Source organism: Ixodes scapularis, unplaced genomic scaffold (genome assembly GCF_016920785.2).
Source record: "Ixodes scapularis isolate PalLabHiFi unplaced genomic scaffold, ASM1692078v2 PGA_scaffold5__190_contigs__length_132052651, whole genome shotgun sequence".
In the NCBI taxonomy this organism is placed as follows: domain Eukaryota; kingdom Metazoa; phylum Arthropoda; class Arachnida; order Ixodida; family Ixodidae; genus Ixodes; species Ixodes scapularis.
Window position 1 is genome coordinate 229,287 of NW_024609880.1, and position 14,553 is coordinate 243,839.

Consider the following 14,553-nt stretch of genomic DNA (forward strand, 5'->3'; position numbering starts at 1 on the left):
TTGTCGAGTTTGACAACAAACAGAGTTGTGTAGCTCTTGTGTGTGTGTGTGTGTGTGTGTGTGTGTCTTAAAGTATTTATTGTATGACCAATATTATAAATTCCAAAAATTCGTATAATAAGCATACTTTGGCACTGAATTTCTACTCTTTGTATGAGATCTCATCTTGAATTTCCAGCGCAGGCATTATAAAAAATGAAAAGGTTGCCGGCCAAAAAAGGATCATGGTTGCTTTCGCATTGCTTTCAGTTTTTTTCCGCTGTAAGGTTTTGTAAAGAGCTGCTATGAAATTTTCTATGCGTAAACAACGTTTGTGAACACTGCTCAAACACCTTTAGGTTATTAATTCTACGTGTTATTTTTATGGCATTTAGAAAACATTCGGTTAAGAAATTACCAAGCTTCACATTTGAGAGCATTAACCAAGGGAGTAAAACTGTTAATAGTGCACGTTTTTTGCTATATTAAACAACAGACTGTGTGAGATAGTTCATCGCTCGTGTCGGCTTTGCCGACACGAGGGAAGAGGAAGAAGTGTATTAAAGAGCGGGCTTTTGCGTGCCTGGTTCCATGTTGAAAGGTCGCCCTTTTCATACTTCCAACATGGTGTCAGAAGTGGGATCCGGCCATGCATAATCCCTCAGCTTGCGAAACAACCGGCTCTTCAGACGCCGAAGCGACCGCAAAGCAGCTGCCACGGAACAGTTCTGGTCAACCTCTAATACAAGGTACGCAATCAGACATCAGCTCTATAATGGCGTCGTTCCAAATAGCTCCACCCGACCCATTTAACTTCACCACTCCAAACGAGTGGCCTGCTTGGAAGAAACGTTTTCTTCGGTACCGCACAGCCTCGGGATTACAAGCTGCTACCGAAGAAAAGCAAGTCGACACGCTTGTCTACTTGATGGGAACGCAAGCGGAGGACATCTTCAACACTTTCAAGCTAAGTCCTGAGAACGCTAAGAAGTTTGAAGTCGTGTTAGGCCACTACGAGACCTATTTCTTTCCAAGACGCAACATAATCTTCGAAAGAGCACGATTCAATACCCGAACACAGGGAGAGAGTGAATCAGTGGAAGACTTTGCGACGGCATTGCACACATTAGCCGACACCTGCAACTTTGGCGAGCTAAAAGAAGAACTCATCAGGGATCGCTTGGTCGTGGGCCTGCAAGACAGAAAAGTTTCAGAAAAACTACAGTTGGACTCGTCGCTGGACTTGATGAAGGCACTCACAATTGCCCGTCAGCATGAGACAGTCCGACAACAGCAGAAAGAGCTACGATTCCCAGAAAACACAGAATCAGTAGACCAGATACACACCAGAAGGAAATTTACTGCGCCGCAAAAGGCTGCAGTCGCTTGGGACAGAACTTTATCAAAACGTTACCAACACGACACCAAAGCTCAAGAACGATCCTGCATCTGGTGCGGACACGAAACACACCCTCGATCGAGATGTCCAGCAAAAGACGCGGTGTGCCGGAGTTGTGGAAAAGGAGGACACTTTATGACGGTTTGTCGGTCGACATCTTCTCTTAGAAATGTCACCGAGCAACAAGAAGGGCTCGTCTCAACAGGACAGTTAATGACTGCCTCGAAACCCGCCACCGCAACGAAGAACAATGGGAAGCAAGAGCCAGGATTTCTCGGAACGTTATCAAACTTTGGAGCCTCAAAGTGGGAATTGTCAATATTGGTCCAAAGCCAACCGGTTCTATTCAAGATAGACACCGGTGCAGATGAGACGGTGATCCCCGAAGACCTTTTTAGGAGTCTCTTCAAAGACCGCACTCTACACTCGCCGAGACGCCAGCTGCAGGGGCCCGACGGCAAGTCGCTTCACGTTCTAGGCGTCGCAAGCATGAACCTTTCGTTCAAAAACTACAGTAGCGAAGAGGAAGTTTACATTCTGCGTGGCCTCAACACACCGCTGCTTGGAAAGCCAGCTATAGAAAAACTCAAAGTACTCTCTGAAATCTGCGAGGTGCGTGGACTGTACCCTGAGGAAGATTTTCCCAGCCTTTTTCAAGGTCTCGGCACAATGGAGGGTGACTACGACGTAAAGCTTGCACCGGATGCGACGCCCTTTGCCTTGACTTCACCTCGCAGGGTCCCTCTGCCTCTTTTTAACAAGACAAAAGTGGAGCTTGAGAGGATGCAGAATCTGGGAGTCATTTCACCAGTGACAGAACCCGTGGAGTGGTGCGCCCCGATGGTAGTGGTCCCTAAGGCCTCGGGTGACATTCGCATCTGCGTTGACTTTACGCAACTGAACAAGTACGTCCAGAGGGAATGGCACCCGATCCCATCAGTGGAACACTCTTTGGGAATGTTGCAGAAGGCAACCGTTTTCTCGAAAATCGACGCCAACTCGGGGTTTTGGCAAATCCCCTTAAGTGAAAACAGCAAGCCCTTGACTACATTCATAACACCTTTTGGAAGGTTCTGTTTTAACAGGTTGCCGTTCGGAATTTCTTCGGCGCCAGAACACTTCCAAAGAAGAATGAACGATGTTCTTTTGGGTCTTGAAGGAGTGGCGTGCCATATGGACGACGTCCTGATCTGGGGATCTACAAAAGATCAACACGATAGCCATCTAAGAGCAGTCCTGGAGCGTCTCACTCAAGCGGGGATCACACTAAACAGAGAGAAATGCCTCTTCAGCGTTACGAAGATTTCTTTCCTGGGACACGTGATTGAGAACAATCAAGTTCGTCCAGATCCAGCAAAGCTGTCAGCTATTCTGCAGATGCCAAATCCAACATCAAAGAAGGAGTTACGACGCATCATGGGAATGGCAACGTATCTGGCGCGCTTCGTGCCTAATGGTGCACAGCTCCTAGAACCGCTATCGTCGATGCTAAGCACCAAGCACGACTTCGTCTGGAATCAACCTCAACAGCTTGCCTTCGACCGGTGGAAATCTATGCTTTCATCAGACCCAGTTCTAGGCATCTACGATCCAAGCAAGGAAACAGTTGTCAGTGCTGACGCATCGGCATACGGTCTAGGTGCTGTCTTACGCCAGAAAGAAGGAGAGTGGTTCAAGGTGATCGCCTACGCGTCAAGACTCCTAACAGACACTGAACGCCGATATGCACAGATCGAGAAGGAAGGCTTGGCCCTCGTATGGGCCAGCGAGAAGTTTCGAGACTACCTCGTGGGAAGAAACTTCACTCTTGAAACTGACCACAAGCCCCTCGTCTCACTCTTTGGGTCCAAAGCGCTCGATGACCTGACACCGAGGCTACAGAGGATGCGCATGAGACTCATGCGTTTCACGTATGCGATTGTTTACGTCCCTGGCAAGGATCTCACTGCGGCCGACGCTTTGTCAAGGTCTCCTATCTTACAATCCGAACCTTTCGAGCTCGAAAATGAAATTGACGGCTACATTACACACGTCGCCTCTTCTATGCCTCTGACAACATACAGTATTCAAAAAGTCGCCAGTGAACAACGTAAAGACAAAGTGTGCATGCGTCTTCAGAAAATCATTCAAACAGGGTGGCCGAGAAGAAGAGATGTGGAGCTGGATCTCAAACCCTATTGGGAAAACAAAGACAACATCTCAATTGTTGACGACGTATTAGTATACACGTCAAGAGTGATAATCCCGGAATCGATGCGCGACCAAGTCCTGCGCCAACTTCACGAAGGCCATTTCGGGATGGACAAATGCAAAGGACGAGCGAAGGACTCTGTCTGGTGGCCTGGAGTCGATTCAGACATAGAACGTTTGATCAAAAACTGTCACGTGTGCCTCAAACAGAGCGCCAATCACAAGATGCCTCTTCTGCCAACAGATTTCCCACAACGTCCATGGGAGAGAGTAGCGATGGATTTGTTTTTCTGGGATGGAGCCTGGTGGCTAATCGTAACTGATTATTTCTCACGCTACCCAGAACTGACCCGCCTTGCCAGCCTCTCGTCAAAAAGTGTGATCAATCACTGCAAGTCCATTTTTGCGAGGCATGGGATACCGGACGTGGTGTTATCTGACAACGGACCCCAGTTTTCAAGTGCCGAATTTGACAAATTTGCAAAAGAGTACAGCTTTCGCCACATTACTTCGAGTCCACGATATCCCCAAAGCAACGGAATGGCAGAAGCCGCGGTCAAAATAATAAAGACGTCACTGAAGAAAACTGGAGACCCGTATAAGACCCTGTTGGCATACAGAACAAGTCCACTGAAAAATGGGTACTCTCCGGCAGAACTCCTGATGGGCAGGAGGTTGCGAACAACTATTCCTGTTTCATCCAAGTGCCTTGTTCCCTGCCTTCCAGATCTTAGCAGCGTAAGAACATATGAAACATCCCAGAGACGAAAGCAAAAACAAGACTTCGACCGTAGGCATGGGGTCAGGGACTTGGTCGACCTTGACGAAGGAACCGACGTGTGGGTAGTGGACCTGCAACGACAAGGAGTCGTCGAAAGCAATGCAAATGAGCCCAGATCTTACTGGGTTGACACTGACGCCGGAGAGCCCATTCGCAGAAACAGAACACACCTGATTCCTTTACCAAGTCAGATTCCCAGGCCAGAAATAGTACCGGTACACGAGGATGTGCAAAGAGACGAAACTGAGCAACCGGAGCCTGGACCTCATTCCGCCGAGAACAATCACACCTACACAAGGAGTGGAAGATGTGTTCGTCCACCAAAGAGGTATCCCGAACAATGAACGTTGCCGATGTGAGACTTAGTAGGGGAGATGTGTGAGATAGTTTACTTAGTAGGGGAGATGTGTGAGATAGTTCATCGCTCGTGTCGGCTTTGCCGACACGAGGGAAGAGGAAGAAGTGTATTAAAGAGCGGGCTTTTGCGTGCCTGGTTCCATGTTGAAAGGTCGCCCTTTTCATACTTCCAACACAGACCCAAAGTGTAAAGTCATTCTAAAAAACGTTTACACAGTATATTACTAGAAAATATAAGAGCATACTCTCTTCGCTAAAGTCTTTGCAATTAGAAAGCTTGAGCAATTGCATCTTGTAAGCCCGTCAAACTTGGCTTAATGTTAGATAAATTACTAACTTAAATTGAACCATGTCGTGAGAACAAAACTGAGATCAATTCCCCAAAATATGCAAATTTATTGAATCTAGTGTGTGAGCTTTACGATATTATTTCTATAACGCTTGGTTAATTTTCTCAAGCATACGCTTACAAGTGATTGAGATTACAATAAATACTTGCAGGCGACGATGCTTTCTTTTTTTTTTTTTTTTCGAGACTGGTTTTAGTTTTAAAAGGGCTGCACCTCTAATTTAGTCACCTGCTGGTCAAGTACACAACGGCTTCCAAAACGTTTAAGAATTACGGACAACTAGCAAAAGTAAACGCGTTTGCAGCCAGCAAAATCAAACGCCCTATCTACAGGTGGTGAAAGATGTAATTTCTTCGTATATACCTTCTTGTCGTGTACACCTCCTTGTCCGCGTATTTTTTTGAGAAGCACAACCTATGTATTACTTGCGATTACATACCAGATTATAGGTCAATATCAATTTTTTAATGTGTTTTCTTATTTGCCCAGAATTATTACTTCATAAAAAAGTAGGAAGTTTTGTGACCAAAATAATAACAGGTTTCCAATTCGCTTACAGAAAGGGTCGCTTGACAGTTTTAGAGCTCCTTACAGAAAAATTCCTGGTTCTAAATGTTGTTGAACAGAAATGTTTAGGTCTGGAAATTTTCATAGACTTCTCGTAAGCTTCCGTTAGGAACAACGAAGAGACCTCACTTAAAAGACAAGTAAATTAAATGCCGACGAGGGTAGAAAGTTGGGCGAGTTGGTGATTCATAATGATTAAAAATGACTCGATCCCCCAGGATGAGCTCTTGTCTTGTGTAGAAGATACGATAGATACGCATGGTGTGGTGGCATTCCAAAATGAGGCAGGACTCAGTGTAAGCAGTTTTCTTGAACTCCTGGCATTTTATCTAAGGTCTACGTTTGCCACGTGGGACGAAGGCACTTTTATTCAGAAGGCTGGTGTGTGTATCGGTTCCCGTATTGCACCGGTACTAGGCGACTTTTTTTTAGCGGCCCTTGATCGGATCCTAGTAAGCAAACTTGAGGGTTCTAAGGCTGTAAGCATTTTTAGATTTGTGAACGATTTTTTAGTTCTTTTGGACTGCGGCTCAGATGTCTTTGAGGAGCTGGTGTTCGTGACCCTGTCCACTTTTAGGGACTGTCTAAGGCCCCAGGTGCTAACACATGAAGTGCCGGAGGGGGGTTCCATTAGGTTTTTAGACCTGAGGCTTGACTTCCGACCGGGTCATGTATGTTTGATTTATGAACCAAGGGGGAACAAGCCAATCCTGCCATTCGTGCCGACGCACTCAAAGCTCGTGAAAAGGGGGATAATCAATCTCTGCTTTGGTAACGCTCTAAAGAAATCGTGCACTCACAAGATCAACGAAAGTTTCACAAATCAAGTGTCAAGACTCAAGTCCGCGGGGTATCCAGTCTCTCTTCTATCAGCCGTAGCAAAGAACACTCTCAAGGCTCTAAAGAATAGAGATAGGCAGGGAACGAAAGTACAGAGAAAGAAAAAAAAAAGAAACCAGTGCTCATACAATACCTACATAAAGTGTCCCATAACCTGAAAAGAGTGGACTTGCACGCAGGGCTTAACGTTGTTGTTTCAGCACCTGTCAAGTTGGCTAGTTTATGTAAAAAGGTAAATTCCACCTCGAACGTCATAAGTAGACCCGGCTGCACGAAAAAGCACAAAACTTGCTTTGCTGAGTGTACAGAAGAGGTTGTGTACTCCGTGCCATTATCGTGTGGGCGTCATTATGTGGGGCAGACTGGTCGCTGCCTAAATGAAAAATTGAGGGAATACCGTTACAACGTTGATGCCGTCTGATCAGGACACCTTGGTGTGCATTGCCGGGATTGTGGTTGTACTCTGATTTTCACAGATTGTACAGTACTAAACGAAAACAGGAACAAAACCACGAGGGAAATACTCGAGGCTCGAGATAATGCTAGATAAGGGCTGCAAAGTGTCAGCGCACCCTCTTTATCGTTATCCGAAAAAGAATTGCAGTTTCTTGACCAAGCATGACAAGTTTCGGGTAGGTGCAGATGAGTTATGCAGGAATTTTAGCCTTTTTATGCTGCTTTTGAAGATTTTTACAATGTGTATTTTATATCTTCCTCACTTGTTTGTGTTGTTGCTGGTAATATATACCGAGCTGCAGCGGAAATAAAGTTCAGTTGTAAGTAGCGCTACATATGTTTCTCCAGGGTCCGTTTTCCTGTCGCGATTTTTAATCATTATAAAATAAATGCACCTGAAGGATAATATTGCTTGCCCTTTCCAACATCATATTTCGCTTCATTTCGACAGAACGTATAGAACTGTAATATCTTCACATACAGAAAACTTTGTTTTGCTTTCTTGCGACTGCTGTTCGTCCGTAAAAAAACTACGTCACACCCTTTGGGGCGTGTTGACGGGGTTTTCATTACCACCCAGCAGCTGATCGCATTGTAGAACTGAACAATTTCCAAGGACACAGACGCATGTTCCGACCGACCAACAGGTTGCACGTGCGTCACCATTATTAACGACAATCTGCAGCTGCAACAAGATCGCATGTTTAACGCACTTTTCTCTCGTGTTTTTTTCTTCTACGTTGCATTCATTTGTAAATATTACTATGTTACTATGCGAACACGATTAAAAGGTCTCGCATTTCAATATGTATAGGTATTTTACATTTTTTTAATAAAAAGCCATGTTCACATTGCAGTTTTTTTTAATGTCGAATCATTGACATGTGCTGCCCAGTGCTATATGCGACGAACTTAAGTTATATTCATAATATGTATAACAATGCAAAGCTCAAAAGAGGCTTTTTATAAGTGTGGCATTCACCCCCGATCAGGCGTTCGCACATACAATAATAATAAAAAGTATTATGCGCCCAAATCGTCCACTCGTCTTGTATTCGCGCCACATGGCAGGCCACGACCACCTTCGAACCCGGACAGACCCCCAGCGGCCGTGCTGGTTCATAGTCGAGGAGCGCATTTGGGGAGGAGATCGGGCAGTCACGCCTCTAGCTGTGAGCTTCAGCTGTGGGGACAACAAACCAAATTTTCTTGTTTTTTTTTTTTCCGAGAAATCGAAGATGACGATTTGAAGGCCGCTCCTCCTGCGACCAAAGCACATATAAGAGAGAAGCGCTCGTGCACAGACGTTGCTAAGCCAGGCTCAATTTCTATTTTATGCAGTGTTAGTAAACACCGGGCTGCGGGCAAAACAAACTCGATAAAGCGCCCACTATAGTTCAATCTTCTGCCCAATAGGAGAATACAACACGGAGCTGACCTCCTTGAGTGCTGTGGCACCTGCAATTTCGGTTAGACGAATCAACTCGTGTGGTTATGTAACACGCTCCGAGTTAAGAATTCACTGTGGTAGCCTATGGCAAAACGGAACTCAAATGTCAGTTGTTTTTTTGCTACGTAAAAAATTGTTTTTTTCTTTTTATAATTTCTTAACTTAGATTGTCTCGGTTTTGTTCCTGTCGACTCATGGTGAGTCTGCTTTTAGGGCATGTATATACGCTTCGCAAGTGGGCTCATTTTGTCTTCTGCGCATGAGAAAGGAAGTAGCGGTGACGTCAGAACGCCGAGCCCTGATTGGCTGATCGCGACCCCCTATCTGAGCGTCGTCTGCTCCTTTGCAACGTCGTCTGCTCGCAACATCGTCTGCGTCTCTCTTACATTTCCTGTGACTTTTGGAGCGAGCTCGACTTCGCCTTTAAAGGAGGGCAGACGAAATAACTCAAGCGGTACGTTGTTTTTGTCTAACAACTAGCAGACGCGCATCAAGGAGGTAAGTCAAAGTACTCACTGGCGAGGTGTCCCGGGGCGCCGAGGTTTGTTTGCTTAGAACCGAGAGTGAGCGTGTTAGTGTCCGTAAGTTCCCTCCCAAATACTTTTTCCCTCCATTCCTGTGCGGCGAGACCCCTCACTCTTTGACGGCGCCGGCGGGTTGGCGCAGTTAACGTCGCCTGCTTTACGTCTGCTAGTCAAAGCGATGGCTGCTTTACCTTTCCTGCGTCTGTCGGAGATTCACCGCTTTTTCACCGGCGAGAGTCACCGTTGTTTCGGGAAACAAGGAGATAACAAGAGGAAGAAATTGACTTCTTAATCTAAAATTGAGGTCAGCGATCAAAGTATAACACGGGAAGGGTTCACAAGGGTCGCGTGGGCATATTCCATTCAGCACGCCAGCTGGTCGTGGGCAGACGGTCGCCGAGTCGCGGAGTGCCTGCTAGGCCTAACTGCCCAGCTCGTTTGGTCGCGTTCGGTGGAATCGCGGCCGTTGGAGCTTTTTCCCGGTGTTTGTGGATCCAGCGTTCTTGTTCGTCGTGCTCTGTTTCAAGTAATTTTTACTTTTTTCTTGCTGCTTGAAGTCAGGACGCGTCAGAAGCTCACGTAGAAAAATAAACGACCGTGGGTCGTCGCGACCGCGACGCTGTCGGCCATGCTGAGTTGATCGTAAGAAGTGCGTAAGCCAGCTTCGGAGCTGTCGTAGGATTTCGCCGTAACCTGCGCAAAACGTACGAAAATTTCGTTTCGCGAATACGAATTTGTTCTTAAGCTTTGTCTTACGCACATTTTTGGCGTAAGATCTTTCGTGAATCTGGCCTCTGAACTTCCGAAAGTCGCATTAAAGGAAAGACAGACGCAGACGACATTGCGAGCAGACGACGTTGCAAAGGAGCAGACGACGCTCAGATAGGGGGTCGCGATCAGCCAATCAGGGCTCGGCGTTCTGACGTCACCGCTACCCCCTGCGCAAGAAGCAGACGAACTTGCCCTCCGCATACCGCCAAAAAGTTTTACCGCTTTTTTTGTACCTTAATAGGTACGTTAAAAAAAAAAAAAAAAAGCTGTGAAAGTTTCACTTCTGCGTTTGTGCAGGTGAGTGGTACGGCCAGAGGGACATAGTATAGAAGGACAATCGCTGCGATCAGTCGGCTAATTATTTAAAATTCGTTATTTAACATTTAATTAATGAAAATAGGCATATGATTCCAATTAAAAACTTGCTGAATGTCATCGAAAACCACTAAATAAGTAATTTTCAGGGAGACTTTTAGCGCGCGAGAAACGTAGTAGTCACTAAAATTATAGACGAAGAAAGAATAAAACAGTTAAAACGGGTACAACACAACTACATCTTTCAACTAGCAACAGACGAGTAAACTTTCAATAGCGAGCAACCGACTATACCCAGTAGGAGAAGGGGAGAGAAGGGTGAAGAAGGAAAGATAAGAAACGCGAAGTGCAAGTCAGGGTGGTGGGCTTATCTCAGATTTTACAAATTCCACCTCAGTTTTCGTCAGCAGGAGGGAAGGATTTGACACGTTGTTTTTCGCTGTGGTCATTGCGAATGATTCTATGATTTCCCTGCCGAATCTGGTGTCATGCCCCCCCCCCCCCTCAGGATTTTTGTTTCATCAAAGAGGGGATGATAACGCAAACACGAACGGGCATGTATGACTATGGGATGATAAGTATCAGGAGAGGCCTTAGAAACTTCGTTGTGATGTTCGCGGAGTCTGTGATTGGTGCATTTGCCGGTCTGTCCTACGTATTGATGACCCCAGCTCAAGGGGATGGAGTAAACATTCTTCTCTTTGCATGAAATGAATTTCTTTTCGTGTTTAACAGTGCAGCCAGCCAAACACGAAAAGAAATTCATTCCCTGCATAGAGAAGAAAGTTTACTCCATCCCCTTGAGCTGCGGCTATCAATACATAAGATAAACCGGCAGATGCACCAATCGCAGACTCCGCGAATATCACAACGAAGTTTCCAAGGCTTTTCCAGATTCTTATGATCCCATAGTCATACATGCCCGTTCGTGTTTGCGTTGTCATCCCCTCTTTGGTGATACAAAAATCCTGGGGGGCCATGACAGCAGATTCGGCAGGGAAATCATAGAATCATTCGCCATGACCACAGCAAAAAAAAACAACGTGTCAAATCTTTCCTTCCTGCTGACGAAAACTGGGGCGTAATTTTTAAAATCTGAGATAAGCCCACCACCCTGACTTGCACTTCGCGTTTCTTATCTTTCCTTCTTCCCCTTTTCTCCCCTTCTCCTCCTGGGCATAGTCGGCTGCTCGCTGTTGAAAATTTACTCGTGTGTTGCTAGTTGAAAGCTGTGGTTGTGTGGTCCCCGTTTTAATTGTTTTATTCTTTCTTCATCAATGACTTAAACCAACTCGCTCTTCTCCCATGCAAGCTCACTAAAGTTACCACTCCTGGAGCAGGTACAAGGCTAGTGGTTGCGGAACGCCGATGATTGGATTAAGGAGTTTTCGTGGGCCGTGTTTGCACTTCCGCTAAGCCCTCCGCAACGAAGAAGCCGCTACTGCGCCTTTGCGTCCATGTCCTTGACTCTGGAGTTCCGGGTATCGTAGCGGGTAGCGGAGAGCGTCGCGAGACGGCCAAAACCATCTACAAAAACTCCCTATTATCGTCGCGTTCCGCAACAGCTAGCCTTGTACCTGCTCCACGAGTGGTGAAATTAGTGCACTACGACGCTTCTCATGAGCACAATGTCTTTCTGAAAATTACTGATTCTGTGGTTTTCGACGACGCTGAGAAAGCTTTTAATGGGAACCAAATGTCTATTTTCATTAATCAAAAAGCTTATTAACGAGTTTTAATTCATTAGCCGACTGATCGTTACGATTAGCTCCCTATACTGTGCCCCCCTGGCCGTATAACTCACCTGCACAAACAGAATAAGTGTAACTTTCACGGCTTTTTTTTAAACAAATTCGTTAAGTTAAAGGAAAAACACCCTGCATATAGGAATATATTTTCAAAATCACAGAAACGTCCAAAATCGATACGTGTGCCTGCTTTGCTGGCTAAACAGTGAATACCACCGGCCCACACATTTCATGATATTATGGCTGAAATAGAGGTCATACGAACAATACATTACACTATTAAACTCTAATTCATGGTGGAACACTTTCTCTTCTACGAGGACACGAAACATAAAGATGAGTAAATATTTTTTTCATTTTCAGATAATTATGTTCAAACTCAAAACTTTCTGAATGTTACAATATTGTGATGATATCGAAGCAGGAAATCAGAAAAAACTGAATGAGTGTAATATACTTAACAAACATATCCTGCGCCTTCCATGTGGCAGAAAAACAACACCACCTCTGTCTGTAGCTATATACTATTTATACTATATATTCTATATTTTATATAGAATATATAGTAGACTGAAAACATTCCTAAAACTTGCGTGTTCGAGGTAAAGCGATAGTTTTGCCGAGTCTGCGTCACTCCTGGTGGCGACGTCAGAAATTGCGCGATATTCACCAATGAGTTCGCTAATTAACTAAAAAAATAAGATTTAACTTTATAAGAAGGAAAAATAAACTAATGGTTCCAAGTAGAAATTTGGTGAGTGTAATTGAAAACCAGTAAATCAGGAACTTTTTGAAAAACTTTGCTTGCGTGAAAAGCGCAGTTTACCGCTAAAATTACCACTTCTGGAGCAGGTACAAGACAGCTTTCATAAGTGAAAGAAAAAAATTCGCGTGCGCTTTACCACAACTGGCAGCCTTGTACCTGCTATATATATAAATATATATATATATATATATATATATATATATATATATATATATATATTTGGTGCAGCTAAAAAAACACCCCGTATATATATATATATATATATATATATATATATATATATATATATATATATATATATATATATATATATTTAGGGTGTTTTCTTAGCTGCACCAAATTTTCAAGAAAAGGGAACGTGAGAGAGAATAATTTGAGCCCTGGGGATGTGTTAGTGGCCATGGCGGCCTCTACAAAAAGGGTGAAATTAGGTAATTAGTTTGGTAATAACTAAAATGTTTTAACTAACTTTTTCATTTTTCACTTGTGGGTACCTAATGCATTTACAGGATTGAAGATGGGCCACAGTGTGATCTAGCCATGTCGTCCAATTTGGATAAAAAAATTATTAGTAGGCGCTACGGGGTCGAGAAATGCCATTTTGGTAAACGGCGTCAAACCGAAAGTAAACAGGAAAGAGCGCCGGTTGAGTTATCGCTCCGCCCTTCCGGGCATGGGATTCGTCATTATCGCGGCCGGCTCGATTAAGCAAGTGGAACCGGCCGTGATAATAGGGAGTTGTAGAAGATCGTTTTTCTCCTCCGCTACGTTATCCCCGAAGAAAACGCCGCAGCTGCGCATGCGCGCCGCCATCCTTGTCTGCATAGTTCAAGGTCTTGTGGCGGATTATGGTGCGCTATCCGGGTGCTTAGCGGGCTGCGGAAACGGTCTACTACAATTCCCTAATGACGAGTCCCATACCCGGAAGGGCGGAGCGATAACTTTACCGGCACTCTTTCCTGTTTAGTTTCGGTTTGACGCCATTTGCCAAAGTGACATTTCTCGACCCCGCAGCGCCTACTAGGAATTTTTTCATCCATATTTGACGACACGGCTAGACCACACTGTGGCCGATCTTCAATCCTCTAAATGCATAATGTGCCCTAAAGTGAAAAATTAAAAAGTTAATTAAAACAATTTAGTCAATTAGCTAACTGATTACCTAATTTCACTTTTTTTCTAGAGGCCGCCATGGCCACTAACACTTCCACAGGGCTCAAATTACTCTTTCTCACGTTCCCTTTTTTTGAAGATTCGGTGCGGCTAAAAAAAGCCACCTTTTATATATATATATATATATATATATATATATATATATATATATATATATATATATATATATATATATATATATACATATATATATTGCTCGGCGAATGTCAGCTCGATATACGTAAAGCCGAAAAAGAAAAGTTACATTTGAGAAAACACGCCACGAGCGGGCTTTTAAGCTTAAAATATTAGAACCACCGCTGCATAAAATAATACGTGGATAGCCTATAGCTTAAGGATTGTGTACGCTCACGCAAATAGAGGAGGATCGGGTATGTTCACCACGTGAAGGGAAGACATTATGCCGGGATGTTCATTGATCCCGGCTTTGATAGTGTTAAAATTATGAATACTACGTGTTGGCAGACCCCACATCTTGCCTTTTCGCATGGCCGACTCCAAGTGCTCTCAGTAACAGTTGTCTTCGACCTAAGTATGTAACCCTTAATGTTGGTCCAGCGTCTGGATACCACTCGGGAGACAATAGTATTAACCTTTGCAAGGCGTTCAATCTGTTGTAAAACATGAAAATGTGTTCTTAATATGAGGCTGGCCTTCGGAGACTCTTTCATGAATGACTGCACGGGGTTGGCCTGTCGGTTTGTTTCCGCCTGGGACCGCAGTCACTTAGAAGGAGGTTGCGATGAAGTGCGCGCGCCTTACTAATTACGTCATTTATGATTTCTTCTGGGTCGCGTAATTGATTAGTGTTGGAGTCGAAATCATCCTTATTAGAACATACGCGTTTAATCCTATGAGCCTGGCTGTACGGAATACTAGTTTTGCAA